This window comes from Erpetoichthys calabaricus, chromosome 10, assembly GCF_900747795.2.
Source record: "Erpetoichthys calabaricus chromosome 10, fErpCal1.3, whole genome shotgun sequence".
In the NCBI taxonomy this organism is placed as follows: domain Eukaryota; kingdom Metazoa; phylum Chordata; class Cladistia; order Polypteriformes; family Polypteridae; genus Erpetoichthys; species Erpetoichthys calabaricus.
The window spans coordinates 18,878,711-18,900,571 of NC_041403.2; the positions used below are offsets into that span (position 1 = coordinate 18,878,711).

At 47.6% G+C, this 21,861-nt stretch overlaps 1 protein-coding gene and 1 long non-coding RNA gene across 4 annotated transcripts in view; both read left to right on the forward strand.

Moving 5' to 3' along the window:
* pde4ba (phosphodiesterase 4B, cAMP-specific a) overlaps nt 1–21,861 on the forward strand; it is a 425,080-nt gene that overhangs the window by 135,408 nt on the left and 267,811 nt on the right. The gene's annotated exons all lie outside the window — the stretch shown is intronic.
* Nucleotides 1,337–2,886, forward strand: LOC127529393 (uncharacterized). Of its 2 annotated transcripts, none has more exons than XR_007936072.1 (4): nt 1,337–1,446; nt 2,121–2,219; nt 2,526–2,574; nt 2,779–2,886. It is a non-coding gene; the product is annotated as an uncharacterized LOC127529393 (long non-coding RNA). The 2 variants fall into 2 exon arrangements; XR_007936071.1 differs by lacking the exon at nt 1,337–1,446 and adding an exon at nt 1,489–1,642.

Below are 21,861 nucleotides of genomic sequence, written 5' to 3' on the forward strand. Positions count from 1 at the left end.
CGCACTCCGTCTCACTCCTGCCGACTCTCACTCCTGTTCTGTCTCTCCATCACGCACACCTCCAGCTCTCCAGGTTCGTCTCCACCTGCTGTCTCCTCGTTGATTGGACTCATTACGGCCGAAATCTTCGGAATGCCAAAGGGTTCACGAACCTTTTCAGGGCTGCTGGGCTGACAGAGGAGCGACTTCAGAGACCCCATTTGAGTAATGGCCACTCCTGTCAGGTGACTGTCCCGATCTCCTTCAGTTGTTCATCTGTTGCAGGCCATAATAAAGTGAAATTGTGGATATTAACAGCTGATGGGGTCTTGACGGAAGGAAAAGGTTTAGCAGTAAACGGAGTGAAGGCCTATTAATATTCTCATCGATTTTCCATTTCACCGAGCGGTTTTAACAACAAAATATAGTGCCAGCTCATTACTGATCCAGCAGATCAGCCGTAATCACCGTGGTGGTGGTGCTCTGGATGTCAGCTCTTATTTACACAAGCCCCCCTTTATCACGTCTGACTAATTAGCCAGACATGTCACTCGATAGCCAGTGAGGAGCAGGGCCGGAATTTAGCCTAAAATCTTTGGTGTTCGACTGTTGGACTGGCAGGACGGAGAAATGGACGAGTCCTGGTGTATCGGGACGAGTGACACAAATGCGGCAAATACCAGAGGGGGTCCGCGGTTGGGGGGGGGGGGGATAATGGAAAATGGGGTCCACAAAGCAGTAAAATGTGGAGCAGTGTCTTCATCTAAGGTGAAGCCATTCTAACATTTCGGGGGTCTGACAGATTTCCTCTTTTTGACATTTACAGTCCTAGTGGGACTTGTCCAGATTTGACTTCCAGGTGGGAGTGTGTGTGTGAGGCCATTGTGATTAGTGAACCCTGAAGGACTCCTCAAGGTGCTCCTACTGCGCAGCGACTGCACACAGATTACAGACGGACCCCTAATCACTTTATTATGTTTAAGTTGGGGGGTCTCAAGAGCAAGTCCAAGACCCCCACAGAAAGAGAAATTCAAAGATGAAACGATTCTGTGGTCTCATTGGCCTACCCAGCAGGGAGCGGGTGGTCAGCTGCCCGAGGTCTTCACGTCTGTGCCTGACTCGGCACTGTAATTAACTGCAGACCCCCAGAGATTTCTTATTCATGACCGTATTTGATTTTTTTTTTTGGTTTATTTTCTTATCGTTGTCTGTTCTAACTGACTGTGGACCCCCAGAGATTTCTTATTCTTGAGAGTGTTTGACTTGGTCCTGACTTTGCAGTGTAGCCGACCAAAGACCCTCAGAGGTTTGCTTTCTTGATTTTGTCTTTTGACTTTATCTGTTATTATTAACTGTGGACCACCAGTGGTTTTGTTTCTTATCGTTGTCTGTTATATCAGATCATAGACCCCCCAGAGGTTTCCTTTCTTATCTTTGTCTATTCTAGCTGACCGTGGACCTCTAGAGGTTTATTTTCTTATATTTGTCTTTTATATCAGATCATGGACCCCCAGAGGTTTTGTTTCTTATCTTTGTCTGTTATATCAGATCATGGACCCCCAGAGGTTTTGTTTCTTATCTTTGTCTGTTCTAACTGACTGTCGACCCCCAGAGGTTTCATTTCTTATCGTTGTCTATTCTATCTGACCGTGGACCACCAGAGGTTTCCTTTCTTATCGTTGTCTGTTATATCAGATCATGGAGCACTGGAGGTTTCTTTTCTTATTTTCATCAGTTCTAACTGACCGTGGACCCCCAGAGATTTCTTATTCTTGAGAGTGTTTGACTTTGTCCTGACTTTGCAGTTTAGCCGACCAAAGACCCTCAGAGGTTTGCTTTCTTGATTTTGTCTTTTGACTTTATCTGTTATTATTAACTGTGGACCACCAGTGGTTTTGTTTCTTATCGTTGTCTGTTATATCAGATCATGGAGCACCGGAGGTTTATTTTCTTGTTGTTGTCTGTTCTAACTGACCGTGGACCCCTGGAGGTTTCCTTTCTTATTGTTGTCTGTTATATCAGATCATGGACCCCCCCAGAGGTTTTGTTTCTTATCTTTGTCTGTTCTAACTGAATGTCGGCCCCCAGAGGCTTCCTTTCTTAGTGTTGTCTATTCTAACTGACCATGGACCCCCCCAGAGGTTTCCTTTCTTATCGTTGTCTATTCTATCTGACCGTGGACCACCAGAGGTTTCCTTTCTTATCGTTGTCTGTTATATCAGGTCATGGACCCCCCAGAGGTTTTGTTTCTTATCTTTGTCTGTTCTAACTGAATGTCGGCCCCCAGAGGTTTCATTTCTTATCGTTGTCTATTTTATCTGACCGTGGACCACCAGAGGTTTCCTTTCTTATCGTTGTCTGTTATATCAGATCATGGACCCCCCCCCAGAGGTTTCGTTTCTTATCTTTGTCTGTTCTAACTGAATGTCGGCCCCCAGAGGTTTCCTTTCTTAGTGTTGTCTATTCTAACTGACCATGGACCCCCACAGATGTTTCCTTTCTTATCGTTGTCTGTTATATCAGATGATGGACCCACCCCCCCAGAGGTTTCCTTTCTTATCGTTGTCTATTCTATCTGACCGTGGACCACCAGAGGTTTCCTTTCTTATTGTTGTCTGTTATATCAGATCATGGACCCCCCCCAGAGGTTTCGTTTCTTATCTTTGTTCTAACTGAATGTCGGCCCCCAGAGGTTTCCTTTCTTAGTGTTGTCTATTCTAACTGACCATGGACCCCCACAGATGTTTCCTTTCTTATCGTTGTCTGTTATATCAGATCATGGACCCCCCCCCCCCAGAGGTTTCCTTTCTTATCGTTGTCTATTCTATCTGACCGTGGACCACCAGAGGTTTCCTTTCTTATCGTTGTCTGTTATATCAGATCATGGAGCCCCCCGGAGGTTTCTTTTCTTGTCTTTGTCTGTTGTAACTGACCGTCGACCCCCAGTGGTTTCTTTTCTCCAGGGATGCTGGAGGTTTTGTTTTTCTCTCCTCCATTATCAACTGACGTTAACTTTGCTGTGTATTTACTGTAACTAGTTAAAGTGCACTGAACTTTATTAACTATAGTTAGACAAAATGTGATTGAAGATTTCAGTGTTAATAAGTGCAGATACAGTACCTCAAACTCCAAAACACGTCCATTTTTGTTCTGACAGTTCACAATTCTACTTTAGATCCTACATATTCCACTGTAGAGCACCAGACCACTGCTGCCTCATGAATCCAGCATGCTGGCTTTGAGTCCTGCGTCCGGTCGGCCGGGGGTCCAACGTGGAGTTTGCATGTATCCCCCCATGTCCCCAAAGCCATACAGGTCAGGTTAACTGGCGATTCCAAATTGTGGGAATGAGGTGGCGCCCTGTCCATACCACCAGAATGCCCTTCAGCCCCTGTGCCCCCCGGACCAGGATTGAGAATGTTATGTCATGTTGTCTTATATTTCGGGTCACAATTAGTACAAATCCAAGTTGGGCGTTACATTTTAAAAAGGGTATGACAGGCTCATAAGCCTCAGGAGCCAGAAACAGTTAAAGCCCAAGCATCCATGGAACGATACGTAAGAGAGGAGTTAAAATAAAGACGGGCAGCTGGCAGTCTACCCCAAGTCACAGTGGCATATTTAAACATCGCTCACATCTCTCTTGCTTAAGTACCCTTGGCTTTCCTTGTCACGCTACAAGTTGCCAGAAACTGGAAAACTGATCAGAGCATCTGAAGGGCTTAGAAGTGAAGAACAGGAGACGAGAAGAGAAGTGCGACCACACCAGCTGAAGAACTGAAGAAGAAGAAGATGATCACTTGAGGATGTGTTATGTGAACTGGAGGGCTGCGTCACAGAGCTGCTGCAGTACCCCTGCACGCACAAACTGCAAGGCTCCCTCCCATGCCCTGCCACCTCCCCATGGCAAATACTGTAAAGCGCCTGGATAAAGAATTCTTTACGACGTTCTACTTTGTCATCTACTCTTTGTCTTTTATTTCCAGCCCCAGGCCTGGTTAAATCTCTTGGCACGCAGGGCATGAAAGTGTCTCTCTGAAAAAGTTACGTCTCGTCGCAGGATTTTTTTATTATTATAGAGAGATATCTCACCCACACGCATTTTTTATTGGAGGCTATGGGGCATGGAGCACTACCGGAAAATAAGATGCTTAAACAACTTACCAAATACCCGGATATGAGGGGTCAGGGATAATTTTCCCAGCCCGTTTCATGACTCTAGAAGTGTCTAGGCCCTGTACGGTGGGCAGACTGGCACCAATGATATTTTCAGCAGACCTGGTTATTTGTTGTAGCTTGTTTTTGTTGCGTTTAGTCACTGATCTGGACCACACTGTTACAGACTCCATGACTGCTGTGTAGGCCTGAATCAGCAGCTCCTGTGGAAGGCTGATGTTCCTCAGCTGTCGCAGAAAGTACATTCACTATTGTGCCTTTTTACTTTCTTGTATACGAAGTATAGGGAAAGTATTGGAATCGTCCAAAAATTTGATTTTGAGATTTTAATGAATCTCGACATTTTAGACCTCCCTGAGTCTGATTTACTTTCTCGTATACAAAGTATTGGAATCGTCCAAAAATTTGATTTTGAGATTTTAATGAATCTCGACATTTTAGACCTCCCTGAGTCTGATTTACTTTCTCGTATACAAAGTATTGAAATCGTCCAAAAATTTTATTTCGAGATTTTGATGAATCTCCACATTGTAGACCTCCCTGAGTCCAATTTACTTTCTCGTATACAGTTTTGGAATTGTTCAAAAATTTAATTTCGAGATTCTAATGAATCTCGACACTGTAGACCTCCCTGAGTCCGATTTACTTTCTTGTGTATATCATTTTGGAATCGTTCAAAAATTCGATTTCTAGATTTTGATGAATCTCGACATTTTAGACCTCCTTGAGTCTGATTTACTTTCTCATAGGGAAAGTATTGTAATTGTCCAAAAATTTGATTTTAAAATTTTGATGAATCTCAATGTTTTAGACCTCCCTGGCATTATATCTGTGTGTGTGTGTGTGTAAACACGATAACTTGAGTTCGCTTTCACTTCGGTCAATCAAATTTTGCATACAAGTATTAGGTACAAAATGTAGATTTCTATCAACTCTTGGGCTATTTCCGCTAACCGGCAGTGGTACTTTACTTTTTATTCATGCAGCTGCAGAGTCTGATTTATTCTACTTTACTTTTATAATAATCGTCCAATATATTATTGATTTGATTTGACTTGTTGTTGTAATGTACATAATATAAAAATATAATCATTGTCTTGCAGTTTACTCCTCAAATATCCATCCCCCATATCTGGGTATACGAGAAAGTCGAGGGGAGACCACTCGCGATTTTTTTTATGATGGACCCTACGTTGGTCACCCATTTCAAGTCCCGGGAGACTAAGGATCCCAGAAAAGTGACGGTTTCCAAACCTGTCACAGGTGTATTAGGTATAGAGAGGGGAGCTAATATTGTGGGACCGCTCCTAAAGCCCACTGCCATCTCCATAGTTTAAGAGGGTTTAGTTACGGATTGTTCCGACTGCACCTAAGGGCCACCTGCTCAACCTCCCGTCTCGTCGCCATTCCTGATGAGCCCACTGATGGTTGCGTTGTCCGCATATTTAACAAATGTGACAAGAGGGGTCCTTAGAGGTACTGTCATTAGTGTAAGAGGGAAAGGAGCAGTGGGCAGAGCACACATCCCTGGGGGGCACCTGTTGATCGTCCAATTGCTAGATGCCAATTTCCCCAGTTTCATCTGCTGTTTCCTATTGGTCCTGATAGGTGGAGGCAGGGACGGAAAGCTGGGCGAGTTTCATGGGGTGGACTTCCAGGATTGTTGAATTGAATGCGGAGTTGAAGTCCACAAACAGAGTCCCTGGGTTGTCAAGATTTGACGCCTTGTCGCAGCACATGATTCATTTGGGTTTGAGGTACACGATGAAGATCCCAGTCTTCAGAATTCCCCAGATCTCAATCCACTTAAGTATCCGTATGATGTGTCGGAACAACATGTCCCGTCCGTGGAGGCTCAACCTCACAACTTATAGGATTGTAGTGCTGGAGACCACCAGGCACTTTCAGAGGTCTGTTGAGTCAACACACGGTGAAGCAGCAGAAGGTGGTCTTAACGTTGTAGCTCATCAGTGGACATCCTGAAGTAACGGGTACAAGACACACACCTTGATACCCCCGCATTGATTCAGAGCAGACTGCACATCTTTGGGATGTGGGGGACAAACCAGTAAAGGGCCACCTGAAAAGTGGCAAGAAGATGCACACTCCATACAGAGGTGAAAGCGACTCGTCAAATCCACAAGTCTATTTCCATGCCACCTACTGATTATCAATTCATCCCTCCAGTTCAGGTTTGCGAGGGTGGGAGTGTATCTCAGGTGGGTACCAACCACAGAGGGGCCAAACAATCATGTCAGATTAGAGCTGAAGATAAAGCCCGTCATTCCCGCTGTGTCCGCCAGGAGGGACGGACATGGGCTCTTTCACTCCTCCTCCTCCTCACTGCCCTCCATGATTATCATTTGATAACGTCGCCCTCCACTGCCCTCTTTCCTTCTAACCCTCACTCACGGCTGACTTTTCCGCAGTTAGAATTTGTTTAAGAGAAAACCTGAACATCATGTGGCGGCTCCTCGCTGCCTCTCGGTTTCATTCTTTTTTTTTGTATCATTGCGGCCCCCTTTGTTCCCTCAGTAAATCTGTTTTATTGTCTTCCTTCCAAAACACGGTGCCCACGCATCTTGAAACGCGATCTAATTTTCCTCTTGTCGTGCCCGTCACTGGTGATGTGCTCTGTTCTGCTCTTTTGTCTCTTCTCCTGCTTCTCTTTGATTCTTGCCTGTTTGCTCTTGTTTTCTTCATTTTCAGTCAATCCTCCTCAGAACGGGCCTCTGTTCAGCCGTCAATCAGAAAAATCTTAATATTTATTGCATAATTATAAAAAAACAAAAAAAACAAAATCAAATGAGCCTTAACCTTCCACATTTGTTACTTTGGTATGTTTGACAGCTCCAGCTTTGATTTGCTGTGCTACAACAGTGTCATTGGGTTTGGGTGGGGGGCGTCATCACCGCTGTCACCGCTCATGAAATATTCTGGGCAATCACAGTACCATTTAACCCAGAATCTTCTTCTGACAGTAAATCCCACCTGGGAATCTTGGGAACAACCTGCCACTTTGAGTGTGTAATGTGCTTTCACCACCAGTGGGCAGCAGTGAGTTCAGGTAACATGGCCTGGCAGTAAAGCACATTGAGGACAAAACTCACGGCCACTGGCATGCTGTGCCCGTGCAGAGGTGGCTGCCATTGAGCACTGGAAAGAGTTACGGAAGCAGAGATATACAGTGCATCCGGAAAGTATTCACAGCGCATCACTTTTTCCACATTTTGTTATGTTACAGCCTTATTCCAAAATGGATTAAATAAATTTTTTTCCTCAGAATTCTATACACAACACCCCATAATGACAACGTGAAGAAAGTTTACTTGAGGTTTTTGCAAATTTATTAAAAATAAAAAAATTCAGAAAGCACATGTATATAAGTATTCACAGCCTTTGCCATGAAGCTCAAAATTGAGCTCAGGTGCATCCTGTTTCCCCTGATCATCCTTGAGATGTTTCTACAGCTTCATTGGAGTCCACCTGTGGTAAATTCAGTTGACTGGACATGATTTGGAAAGGCACACACCTGTCTATAGAAGGTCCCACAGTTGACAGTTCATGTCAGAGCACAAACCAAGCATGAAGTCAAAGGAATTGTCTGTAGACATCCGAGACAGGATTGTCTCGAGGTACAAATCTAGGGAAGGTTACAGAAAAATGTCTGCTGCTTTGAAGGTCCCAATGAGCACAGTGGCCTCCATCATCCGTAAGTGGAAGAAGTTCGAAACCACCAGGACTCTTCCTAGAGCTGGCCAGCCATCTAAACTGAGCAATCAGGGGAGAAGGGCCTTAGTCAGGGAGGTGACCAAGAACCCGATGGTCACTCTGTCAGAGCCCTGTGGAGAGAGGAGAACCTTCCAGAAGGACAACCATCTCTGCAGCAATCCACCAATCAGGCCTGTATGGTAGAGTGGCCAGACGGAAGCCACTCCTTAGTAAAAGGCACATGGCAGCCCGCCTGGAGTTTGCCAAAAGGCACCTGAAGGACTCTCAGACCATGAGAAAGAAAATTCTCTGGTCTGAAGAGACAAAGATTGAACTCTTTGGTGTGAATGCCAGGCGTCACATTTGGAGGAAACCAGGCACCGCTCATCACCAGGCCAATACCATCCCTACAGTGAAGCATGGTGGTGGCAGCATCATGCTGTGGGGATGTTTTTCAGCAGCAGGGACTGGGAGACTAGTCAGGATAAAGGGAAAGATGACTGCAGCAATGTACAGAGACATCCTGGATGAAAACCTGCTCCAGAGCGCTCTTGACCTCAGACTGGGGCGACAGTTCATCTTTCAGCAGGACAACGACCCTAAGGACACAGCCAAGATATCAAAGGAGTGGCTTCAGGACAACTCTGTGAATGTCCTTGAGTGGCCCAGCCAGAGCCCAGACTTGAATCCGATTGAACATCTCTGGAGAGATCTTAAAATGGCTGTGCACCGATGCTTCCCATCCAACCTGATGGAGCTTGAGAGGTGCTGCAAAGAGGAATGGGCGAAACTGGCCAAGGATAGGTGTGCCAAGCTTGTGGCATCATATTCAAAAAGACTTGAGGCTGTAATTGCTGCCAAAGGTGCATCGACAAAGTATTGAGCAAAGGCTGTGAATACTTATGTACATGTGATTTGTCAATTTGTTTATTTTTAATAAAAACCTGTAACATAACAAAATGTGGAAAAAGTGATGCGCTGTGAATACTTTCCGGATGCACTGTAGTGGGGTGTCCTGAGAGGTGCATCCCTCTTCTGGCATCTGCTGTCACCGCCATAACACACAGCACTTTATATACAGAATATATAAAAATATAATATATAAAAATAAAATAATGATGGCTCCATATCTATATGGAGGTCATCCTCCATATACACTCTGTGGACATCCCGCCTACTTGCTACGATCTTCCTTTTCCTCCAGAACCACCTCGGTTCTTTGTGGCATTGATACAACAAGGTGCTGGAAACACCCCTTAGGGTCCATACTGACCCAGCAGCACCCCATTTGTGACGTGTGGTCCTGGGGCACCCAAAGCCCACTCGCTCCTTCCACTCCCATGTGCTGGAGGGCACTGCTGGAGCCCTTTCTGCCCACAGCCTTCACGCTATATAAAGCTAACCGTCATCATGGCTGAACTCACACTAGACAGTTAGGACATGAAGATGGTAAAATGATAAATTCATCATTACGATAACAGAGATGTAGTTCAGTGGCTTAGACTGGGAGAGCAGTTTACACCCCTCGCTGTGCCACCTGCTGTCCTGGGACCTTACGACCTGTGATACTGCCCAGGTGAGAGAGTTTCACGTCTGTCCGTCTATCATATAGTGCCTTTCATATCTATCTATCTATCTATCTATCTATCTATCTATCTATCTATCTATCTATCTATCTATCTATCTATCTATCTATCTATCTATCTATCTATCTATCTATCTGTTATATAGTTCCTTTCACATCTATTTATTTATCTTATCTATTATATAGCACCTTTCACATCTGTCTGTCAGTCTCTTCACATTTATCTATTGCAGTGGTTTCCAGACCTGGTGCCCCCCGTGCCCCTCCAGTTTCACCGTCAGTCCTTTTTTCCCTCGATTTATTCTCGTTTTTAAATTTTTTTTATTAGCTCCTCTTTTTCTTATCCTTATTCTTCATTTAGAACAGAGCAGCAGCCTGAGGTTCCCATTGATAAGACATCACGTATTACTGGGTGCCATCGCTTTGCTTGATCAGAGCTCGCATATCACAGGTGGGACCATCGGGGGTCACGTGGCAGGCGTCCATCAGCTGACCATCAGAGGTCATGTGCCGCAGTGCGCCATCTGAAGTGAGACCCGTCACTCACCTCTGTCACGTGTCACGCACTACAATTGTGTTCCATCATCACTGACATTTATTGGTTTAGCAGGCACTTTTATCCAAAGCGACTTACAAAACACGTCAATGTAATCAAGTAAACATCAGTCAGTGGGGGGCAGTTTGGGAGCAAGTGTGACAGAGCAAAGGGTACAAAGCTGATGAGCTCACAAGAAGAATACAAGCGAGTGACGATTCCTAGATTAGAGAACCAGAACAAGTAGTATCAGTCAGGACACAAGAACACTTCCTAGACACGACGAGGGGGTCCGAATCTCAAACGCCAACATGGAGCATCACACCGCTCTGAGATCTGATAGCACACAGAGGTGGCATCACCAGACCTGACTGGTCGAGACGGAATCAGCGGTCTGACCAGCAGGAGAAGGTGTGTGTCACTGGACTGGTTAGTACGGGTCACTGGGCTCAGTCACAGGACACCAGGAGCCTCACTGTCCAAGGCCACGTTTCATTATTGTACCTCATCAGAGGACACTTGTTACCGTAAGGTCACATGTTGCTGGTCTGACCATCAGAGGTCACATATCATGATCCTCCATGAGAGCGACACTGTTCTGTTTCAGAGGACACGAGTTTCACCGTCCAAGGTTACATTTTATTTGTTGTGCTTCATCAGATGTCACTTGTTACCATCAGAGGTCACATGTTGCTGGTCTGACCATCAGAGGTCACATTTCGTGATCCTCCATGAGAGCGTCCTGCTCCATTAGAAGTTGTGGTCTGATCATCTAAGGTGACATGTCACCATGCTCGGTTGGAGGCACTAGCCTGACACTCTAAGCTCACGTTTCCTTCCTGTGCCCCGCCAGATGTCACTTATTACCGTAAGGTCATGTATCAGTGGTCTGACTATGGGAGGTCCCATATCAAGTCAAGGTTCTTGTCATGTGCACTCGGGTCAATGAAAATCTTACCTGCTTGATCTCTTAGCACTCGTTGACCAAAACCCAAATTCAAAAGAGAAATCCCGTGTTGCTGTGCCCTCCACCTCAGAGGTGCTCTGTGGCAGGTCACATGTCACCAGAGTGGTCACACATCACTGTAAGCAGTCTGTGGTCACATAATTGTGAGGACTGTCACAGCTCACGACTTCTTGTTCAGATATGGTGGTCACATATGGGCTTGGTGCCCACTTAATGCCAAGTGCTGTGGTCCTTACCACCCTGAACTGGACTAATCTGGTTTGAAATTGGAAGGATGGTTAAAGTGTAGGCCCTCTACTGCTATTGTAAGCCTGCTGTCCTATGATGGACCACCAATTCTCCAGCCGTATATCTTTGAGTAACTTGTGTTGTGCCCACCAGGATTAAGGAGGAGATGACGTGGCACCGTCCAGTTTACTATCCTTTACAAACACAATCCCAGGGCGGTAAGCAGTAGTTCAGAGGTGCCCTTTGCTCTTCCTTGGCAGCGTTACCCTCGGCAAGGCCTCGGCCCCAAACAGAGGCTTCCATAGCTACAGTTGCCAGGGCAACAGCCACCTTTAATTTGCTGCGTTTGGACGCGCTGCCTGCCAGCCATTGTGAGCCCCTCGAAAGTGACAATAGCACATTACCCGGGTGATGGCCAGTGACAGCGGGCACTTGCTTTTTGGGTCTGCCCTCCTGCGCGTTTACATTTTCAAGCTAAGACAGGATGGCAGTCAGTCAGGTTAGCAGTCACATCGCCAATCGACTTTGTGTAGCCGTGTTGCTTTTATTTGATTTGCTTTGGATGGCCATTTCAGAGGCGAAGATGCCATCACACGCTTCTTGGTGCCATCGGCTCTTTGATTTTCGTGTTTATGAAGTAAAAATGTTCACATTTCCAGGGTGCTGTATGAATGGGCATGAGAGTGTATGCTAGTGTGCCCTTCACTGTGCCCAGTCCAGCATTGCTTTCTGTCTTGTGCCCAAGGCTATCTGGATAGGCCCTTGTGATTTTTGAATTGAATTAACTGGGCTTCCAAATGGGTGGATGGTTTTTATTATCTGGAAATTCAGATTCCCAGTGAGGCAGTGGCACCCAGACTGGAATTGGTTCATACCCTGCATCCAAAGCTATGGCACCATTACTGTTAAATGAAGTAGTCAAGTTTAAATGTAGGTAAACAATTTTGGAAATTCAGATTCTCGGTAATGCACTGGCACCCAGGCCAGAGATGGTTCATGCCCTGCACCCGATGCTGCTGGCATAAGCTGTGGCACCAAGACTGTGAAATGAATTTATTGAGCTTAAACACAGATACACTGTAAGGGTAAAGATTAATAATGTGGAAATTAAAAGTCCCAGTGAGGCATTGGCACCCCGGCCAGAGTTGGTTTATACCCTCCACTCAATGCTGCTGGCATAACCTATGGCATCATGACTATGCAATCAAATTGTCGAGTTTAAATGTAGGTAAGCCATTATGGAAATTCATCCAACCATCCATCCATTTTCCAACCCGCTGAATCCGAACACAGGGTCACGGGGGTCTGCTGGAGCCAATCCCAGCCAACACAGGGCACAAGGCAGGAAACAATCCTGGGCAGGGTGCCAACCCACCGCAGGACACACACAAACACACTAGGGCCAATTTAGAATCGCCAATCCACCTAACCTGCATGTCTTTGGACTGTGGGAGGAAACCGGAGCGCCCGGAGGAAACCCACGCAGACAGGGAGAACATGCAAACTCCACGCAGGGAGGACCCGGGAAGCGAACCCGGGTCCCCAGGTCTCCCAACTGCGAGGCAGCAGCGCTACCCACTGCGCCACCGTGCCGCCCATTATGGAAATTCAGATTCCCACTAATGCACTGGCACCTCAGCCCGAGTTGGTTCATGCCCTGCACTCGATGCTGCTGGCATAAGCTGTGGCACCATGACTGTGAAGTGAATGAATTGAGTTTAATTGTCAGTAAATGCTTATGGAGATTCCCAGTAATGCACTGGCGCCCAGTCCAAGGCTGATTTCTGCTTTGCCCTTCACTTTTTTCAATTTTTGTTTTCACAAAGTCTCCTTTTGATGAAGCAAAAGCAGGATTTTTGAAATTATGGCAAATGTATTAAAAATAAAAAGCTGAAATGTCCACATGGCACGAGTTTTTGCTTTCTGTTGATTACCAGCAAGATGTTTGGCGTCCAATGATGGTCAGTTCAGTCGATTAGGAAAGCTGCGCATACACACACTCAGTCACACACACACACACTATCACAGCACAACATAACATAGGGATGGTGAATCTCTTCATCTTCCTCTTCTTCCTCACTGTTGCCCTCTTCCTCCCGACTCTGACTCCCCAAGGTGAGGCAGAGAGCTCCCTTTGCAGTCCTTTTTCAGCAAAGTTCAGAGGAGGAAGTTCTGAGTGAGGCGTAAGTTAAGCACCTGGAGCATGGGAAAGGCGCTATATAAATAAAATGTATGATTATTAATATTAATATTATGATTATTAGCTCATCCCTGTAGCTCTCCCTGGTGGTAACCATGGCACGCGGCAGGTCTGCCCCCTGGGACTGTGATTTCCAGCACACCCCACGGGCAGATAAAGGGGGTTAGCGACATAGGAGTGCTGCCCCCTAGTGTGTGTAAGGGGGGGGTATACTGTGTAAAGGCTGCCCCTCCCCCCAGTCCTTCCTGTATTCTGGCCTCCTTTCTGGTTAAGGGATCAGTTTTGAGTCTGGCTGTCACTCCAGTCCAGTCTTCTCTTTCCACTCCAGCTTCCCTTCCTAATGAGGAGACACTTTACCCCTCGGACGGGATGCCAGATAATCCCACCTGGCACTTACAGAACCTGAGCACAAAAGCAAAGAGAGTGCAGGACTGGCACAGGGACAACTCTGGGAATGGAGAGACCTGAAGACAGTGGCCCACTGATGGTCTCCATCCATCCCGAGGGAGCTTGAGGGGATCTGCAGAGAAGAACGGCAGAAGGTCCCCAAAAGCTTGTAGTGCCAAACCCAAGAAGATTGCAGGCTGGAATGGCTGCCAAAGGGGCTTCATCAGAGTACTGAGTTAAGGGGTCCACATGCTTTGGTCAATGGGATATTTCAGTTGTTTTTTTTTTTTTAATTAAATGTGAAAGAGTTCAAAACTTCTGTTTTTGCTTAATAATTTCGGGGGAATTGAGTATGGGTTGGTAAAAAATTAATTTAAACAATTTTAGCACAAGGCTGCAACCTAACAAAACGTGAAAAAAGTGAAGGAGTCCGAAGCCTTTCTGAAGACACGGTGTGTGTATACGCAGTACATGTATGTAGCGTGTTAGTTACACGTACCTGTATAGCATGCAGTAGGGAGGCAGTGTGGTGTGCTGTGCTGGTTAAGGTTTTGGATGTCAGACCCCGAGTTGGTGGGCTCAAATCCTGCTACTGTCACTGTGTGACCCAGCTGGAAACACATTGGAAATGTCACCACTTGTATCTCAAATGTTGTAAGTCACTTTGGATGCGTCAATACGTAAACTGCGTACGTGATCGAGTATAGTGGGACACGCTACAAAGTGGGCCCGGCTCAGGCCCCTAAACAAGCAGGCGTATTTATTGTTTTACTTCACAGCTGGCAGATCTCATCACACTGGCCCACCTAAGCAACTTCACTGCCTTTAGTAGCCGCGGGGTACACCGTCAAAAACACATGTAGACACCGGGACCCTCATGAGCCGCTCTCCGACCATCCTCTCAGCACCTTGTGGATATTCTGAGGACTTTTATTTAAAAAATAAAATGTAAAAAGACAAAGCTCCAAAGCCGGGTTTGGTGGGCAGCACTTGACGCTCTCACCTACGGGATGACGTACACGGAGCTCTTGTCACGGCGTGTGGCATTTCAGAGAGACAGACCCGCCCCCTGGACCTTTCATTTGTTAGCTATTTGCCTCTGGCCCCGCCTATCTATGACTGTTGCTATGTAGCGCTAATTACCTACCAATCACAGGATGGAGGCGTGGCTGTAGCATTGTGCTGCTGTGCTGCCCAACTTTTTATTTCCCCTGCCCCTCCCATCATGTTACTGCCGTGTAGTCAGTGCAGCCTAGCAACTGCCGCAAATGGGCGGAGCCAGGAGCGAATAACAGGTTAAAGTACCCCGAGGTCCCCAGCCCGTCCCTGCCTGCCATTTGACATTTGGGTCAGATCTTTATAAAGATGGTTTTCATGTTTTCAAAAGGAGTTTTTTTACTTTCCGTCTTTCTATTTTTCTCCTCCACTGTCCTCATACTGTAGCATTGTGTGGGCATTTGCCAGAAGATGCCATTCTGCAGTCTGTCTGAGATGAAACCTGGTGGCCCTGAGTGGGTGTCAAAGGCAGAGCAGACAAGAATAGCATGGAATGCGTTGGCGGATCAACATGTTATTTTTACAAACAAAGTCCATCATGCATTTGTAGGTTAATTCAACCCGGTGGAATCATAAAAAAATGAAGTTTTTATCTTTTCTAAGCACAAAAGACAGGTTAATATAAATTCAGAGGAACAGATGGATACACACACACACACACACACACACACACACACACGCCTTGGAAAGTCGCTTGTGTGCAGTTTTAGAAATGTGAGCTCCAGACAGGGGGCTTTCATAGGTGATCATCTCTGCAGGAGGGGCACTGACCCGTAGATGGGCATCGGTGTGCCCTGACTAACACAAGTGCACTAAGAGGAATGGAGACCTCACTGGAGGGCCGGGTACAAATTTAGTAAAAATGAGGGGAATATCAGGTACGGACCCCCGTGTGCTGCCAGCTATTAAAAATCTGTCTGTCAGTTTTCCGGGTCGTGAGGTGTTAGGAACCACTGGGCACCAGTGACAGGGCATCCACCTGCACATATCACCATCTTTAGGAGGTGAGGGAACAGCAAACTCCACGCTGGCAGTGACCCAGCTGGGACAGCAGCGCCAGCCACGGAGCACAATGAGGCAAACAATGACCACCATAATGGAGCAGCACAGGGATTGGCACAGCACTTCATGGATCCTCCATTCTGGTGTTTGAATCACAAGCCCAGTTGTCGTCTATGTGATGTTCGTGAATAAATACCCTCACCGGCCACTTTATTAGGTGCGCCTGTTCAACTGCTCGTTAACTCAAATAGCTAATCAGCCAATCACATGGCAGCAACTCAATGCATTTCGGCCTGTCGACCTCGTCAAGACCACCTGCTGAAGTTCAAACTGAGCATCAAGAATGGAGAAGAAAGAGGACCGAAGTGACTCTGAACGTGACATGGCTGTTGGTGCCAGACGGGCTGCTCTGAGTATTTCACAAGCTGCTGATCTACTGGGATTTTTACCCACAACCATCTCTAGGGGGTACAGAGAAGGGTCTGAAAAATGGAAAATATCAGTGAGCGACAGTTCAGAGGAGAATGGCCAGACTGATAGAAAGGCAACAGAAACTCAAATAAGCACTCGTTACACCCGAGGTGTGCAGAAGAGCAGCTCTGAACACACAACACGTCAAACCGTGAAGCAGGTGGGCAACAGCATCAGGAGACCACAGCGGGTGACAATCCTGTCAGCTAAGAACAGGCGACTGAGGCCACAATTCACACAAAGTGCTCACCAATGTTAGACAACACAAGACTGGAAAAACGTCACCTGATCTGATGAGTCTCGATTTCTGCTGTGACATTCAGATGGTGGGGTCAGAATTTGGTGTCAACGACATGACAGCAGGGGTCCATCCTGCCTTGTATCAACAGTTCAGGCTGCTGCTGGTGCTGTGATGGTGTCTGTGATATTTTCTTGGCACACTTTGGGCCCCTTAGTACCAACTGAGCCTCGTTTAAATGACACTGCCTACCTGAGTATTGTCACTGACTATGTCCATCCCTTTATGACCACAGTGTTCCCACCCTCTGATGGCTCCTTCCAGCAGGATAACACACCATGTCACTAAGCTAATTGTTATCCTGTGACCCGCGACAGTAAGTAAAAATTGCCTCAACTCAGTTGGCCATACATCAACGCCTACCTGTTTGTATATAAAAATGTCAAGAGCTGTGTCCATCTGTCATGTCATTCCTGAGGCTCAAACCTTGAACTTGCTCTTAATGGGAAGCTGATGATGTGATACAAGCCGATGAAGCAAACAAAGTTATTGGGGTTTGGATAGGCAAACTGACCGAGAAGGTGACATGGCAGAAAGTAACAGAATCGCGACATCTGCTGAGCGTGAAGCAAGTTGGAGACGCTGATTATGTGATAGAAGGAAGAAGAAGAAGAAGAAGGTGTGGACCACACCACACTGCCACATCAACCCAACACAGACAGACGTAGGACACAATAAAATGTAAAAAGACAAAGCTCCAAAGCCGGGTTTGGTGGGCAGCACCTACAGGATGACGTACACGGCACTCTTGTCACAGCGTGTGGCATTTCAGCAAGACAGATCCGCCCACTGGACCTTCCATTTGCTAGCCATTTGCCTCTGTCCCCGCCTATTTATGACTGTCGCTATGCAGGGCTAATTACCTACCAATCACAGGATGGAGGCGTGGCTCTAGCCTTGTGCAGCTTTGTGCTGCCCAACTTTTGATTTCCCCTGCCCCTCCCATCATGTGACTGCCGTGTAATCGGTGCAGCCTAGCAACCGACGCAAATGGGAGGAGCCAGGAGCGAATAGCAGGTTAAAGTACCGCCTAGGGGGCGGATCCCGAGGTCCCCAGCCCATCCCTGCCTGCCTTTTGACATACAGTATGTGGGTCAGGTCTTTTTAAAGATGGTTTTTATGTTTTCAAAAGGACTTTTTTTTACCTTCCGTCTTTCTATTTTTTCTCCTCCAGGACAGTTCAAAGTACACGTCATTTTCTTTTTCTTTTTCCCTTGTGAGCAACGTCTTCCCTGTTCTCCACAACGCAGTTCAATTCGATTCTTTCCTCTTCCTTCTCTTCTCCTCCCGACTCTGGCTCGCCGAGTAGTGTCTGCTGGCTCCTTTTATAGCCCACCCAGAAGTGCTCCAGGGGTTTGATGACCGACTTCCGGCAGCACTTCTGGCTGTGGCAGTAGAGCTGCTCTCCAGGGCTCAGCAGCAGCTACAGCACCCCCTGGTGGTGCCCACGGATCCCAACAGGGCTGCACCAAACTCCAACTCCCATGAAAACCTGCGGGAGTCCGAGGCACCACTGCAGCCTGGGGGGTGGGGGGGGGGGGGGGTTCCGGGGGCTGCCATCTAGTGCTCTGGATAGGCTGGCTGGCTCCCCCGGTCCTTCCAGTGTGGAGGGGTCCCGGCCATCCGCCATAATGGACATCCAAGAAGTTTCAAGCTTATGTGGTGTGTGGTGCTCATGAGCTACTGGAGCCTTGATCCTGAGAGAACTGGTGGTCTGCGTGTTTTCTAGTAAGCATAAAAATATTAAAAATGTCATGAAAAACAATAATTCAAAAATGAAATAAAACAGGACATAAACATTAAAAACGTAAGAGTGATCTTGAATTGGAGTGGGTAGGCCAGTATGGAGATCATTCCGTTCAAACCTCTCATTCCTTCACTCTCAGGGCTTTGAGCACAACACTAATACGGTGCCTACTTTTAAGGGGTCAGCACAGCGGACCCCCCCGCTGTTTTCCTGTTTCCGCTCCCCTGTTGTGCAGGCCCAGCTCTCTCTCTCTCTCTCCACACAGCGGTCACTTGGCTCGCAGTTGTAACGGATCAAAGCGTGCGACTGCCGGGGGGCCGAAGGGGAGCCGCCGTCTCCTTCATTCCACTGCTTTATTCCGTGGCTGTCTATTGTGCCGCAAACAAGGGCGAGCGTGTCATTTAGAGAGAGCCCTGCCTGGTGCCGCTCCCTCCCTGTGTGACGGAGGAAAAGGAAGAACTTGTGATGTTTGGACCTCCTCAGTGAGGCAAACCTGCAGGGCGAAGCTCAGATGGTTTGGTTTGGTGCCTGGAGGGTCTCTCAGAGACTGACGACAGCAGTGCAGTCCCAGCAGGCACTTTAAGTATGGGGGGCCGTTGAGAAGCCTTGTGACATGCGATACCTCAAATGTCAGAAATACAGAAGAACATCAGAACAGTCTGGATGAGGATAGGCCATTGAGCCCAACAAAGCCCACCTGTCCATCCATCCATTATCCAACCCGCTATATCCTAAGTATAGGGTCACAGGGGTCTGCTGGAGCCAATCCCAGCCAACACAGGGTGCAAGGCAGGAAACAAAACCTGGGCAGGGTGCCAGCCCACCGCAGGGCACCCACACACACACACACACACACCCCCAACTAGGGACAATTTAGGATCGCCAGTGCACCTGACTTGCATGTCTTTGGATTGTCGGAGGAAACCCACGCAGACACGGGGAGAACATGCAAACTCCACGCAGGGAGGACCCGGGAAGCAAACCCTGGTCTCCTAACTTGAAAAAATCTTCCAAAAAGTGTCATCTCATTGCAGGATTTTTTATATAATAATGAGATACGTTTCCATCCATCCATCATCCAACCCGCTATATCCTAACTACAGGGTCACGGGGGTCTGCTGGAGCCAATCCCAGCCAGCACAGGGTGCAAGGCAGGAAACAAAACCTGGGCAGGGTGCAGACACACCCACACACCAAGCACACACTTGGGACAATTTAGGATCGCCAGTGCACCTAACCTGCATGTCTTTGGACTGTCGGAGGAAACCCACGCAGACACGGGGAGAACATGCAAACTCCACGCAGGGAGGACCCGGGAAGCGAACCTTACTGCGAGGCAGCAGCACTACCCACTCTGCCACCATGCCGCCCCCATCAGTCCTGCCCACTAAAATAACATCTAGTCGAATTTTGAAAGTCCCTCAAGTCCTCCTGTCTACCACACTCCTTGGTCGCTTATTCCAAGTGTCTATCGTTCTTTGTGTAAAGAAGAACTTCCTAATGTTGGTGTGAAATTTCCCCTTCACAAGTTTCCAGCTGTGTCCCCGTGTTCTTGATAAACTCATTTTAAAGTCACCGTCTCGATCCACTCGACTGATTCCCTTCATAATTTTAAACACTTCAGTCAGGTCTCCTCTTAAAGGCTCAGGTCTTTTAATCTTTCCTCATAACTCACCCCCTGTAGCCCCTCAATCAGCCTCGTCGCTCTTCTCTGGACCTTCTCTAGTGCTGTTATGTCCTTTTTGTAGCCTGGAGACCCAAACTGCCCCCAGTACTCCAGATGAGGCCTCACCAGTGTGTTATAAAGCTCGAGCAGAACCTCCTGGGACTCATTCATTGGCTGTGAACTGTGATGGACTGGTGGCCCACCGTGGGTCTCCTTCAACTTCGTGCCCAAAGCCACTGGAGGGAAGTCTGGGCCCCTGTGACACTCAGCTGGCTTACGTACAGTAGCTTTGAGAACTCCTCACAATGCATTATTTGAAAAGTTTTGCTCCCTGTGTCAGTGATTTTGATTAAACATGTCACCAGTGTCACTCTCGTTCAATTCAGTGTGTTTAATCACTTAATGGTGCTGACCGGGGCTGGCCTGGAGCGGTGAGGCAGGACGGACAACGTTGGGAATATTTGGGAAGCCAACCGGGCCGTCAGAAAAAGCATCCAGAAAGTTTCTGTCAACGGCACTTCACTCTGGTGGTCCGTCTCGCGGGGTCAACTGTAGACTCATCCCCCTGGCAGGCCAGTTGGTGCGTTCTTGAATTAGCTGCCCTCATTGGCCGTTTTCTCGGAGCCGAGGGGAGAGAAGGAGAAGAGAAAGTCAGTGACGGCGGCCCCTCCTGCCATGGTGGGCTATCATGTACTCCTCCAGTGACTCTGACTCGCTGAGGTGCGGTCGGTGGTGGGCTCCTTTTAAGCCGGACCCGGGGGTACTTCTGGTGGCACGTTGTGGCTTGTACGTCCCCTAATTCGACACCCAGGAACCCCAACAGGGCAGAGCTTCTGGACTCCAATTCCCAGGCAGCCCTGCAGGTGTCCAGACTGGGACCACTTACTCACGTGGAGTATGAACAGCTCCCACCTTCCAGCTCAGCTCTCACAGGTCCATTCTTTCTTCCAGCAACCCAAATGGGAATTACATGGTGTTCCAGCTGGGTAGTGCCCACAAAATGGCAGTCCTTCTATTATGGCTACCTGGCGGGGATGCCCGTCCGTCCAGGGCCGTCTTAACAGCATTAGAGTCCACCCAGGCAAAGCAGTACACTGCGGCCCCCCCCACCCCTACCTACCTACACAACAAATCAGCAAGTCCCAACATACATAGATTAGCATGGGGCCCCCGGGCAACTGCCCAGTGTGCCCACACATTAAGAGGGCCCTGCGTCCATCCTCCTGGGTACTCACAATGTATAATTTGTAATATGAGAGGAAATCGCAACATTAGGCGGGTGCAATTAAATGGCATACGTTAGGAAAATGTGAAGATGATTTGTGTGACGAGCAGGCCGGGATCTTTCAGAGGGACAGGAGCGTTAGGAAGTGGCAGAGCGCAGTCACTGTGGGTGCCATTTGCACCTTTGTCTTTCAGAGCTTCACTTTCTTCCCAGATAATAAGCTAATCACACACCAGAAGCAGCCGTCTTAAATTCGACCGTAATTTGGCGCCATTCACGAGGACGAGGCGCTGAGACGCGGGAGCTGCGGGATGTGAATGGCGGGCACAGATGGTGCACTTTGCTCAAAGCCAACAAGTGGCGCAGGCTGACAGGAAGCTCTCGGTTTTCTTTTGCACAAGGACAGGAAGAGAGCTGCGTTTAATTACGGGTGGGCTCGCTCGCTCGAGGGGCCTTTCACAGACGCAGTCATCTGATCATAATGAGTTTTAAAGACACTTTGATTTTCATTGATCTGCTGCTTTTTCTTTTTTTTTGACAAATTCAAAGTTAATGTTAATGAACGAGCCTTCGTCTGTAAAGACCACCGTGCAGGAGGCTCTGATGTTTGAAACACGGCAAACGTGTC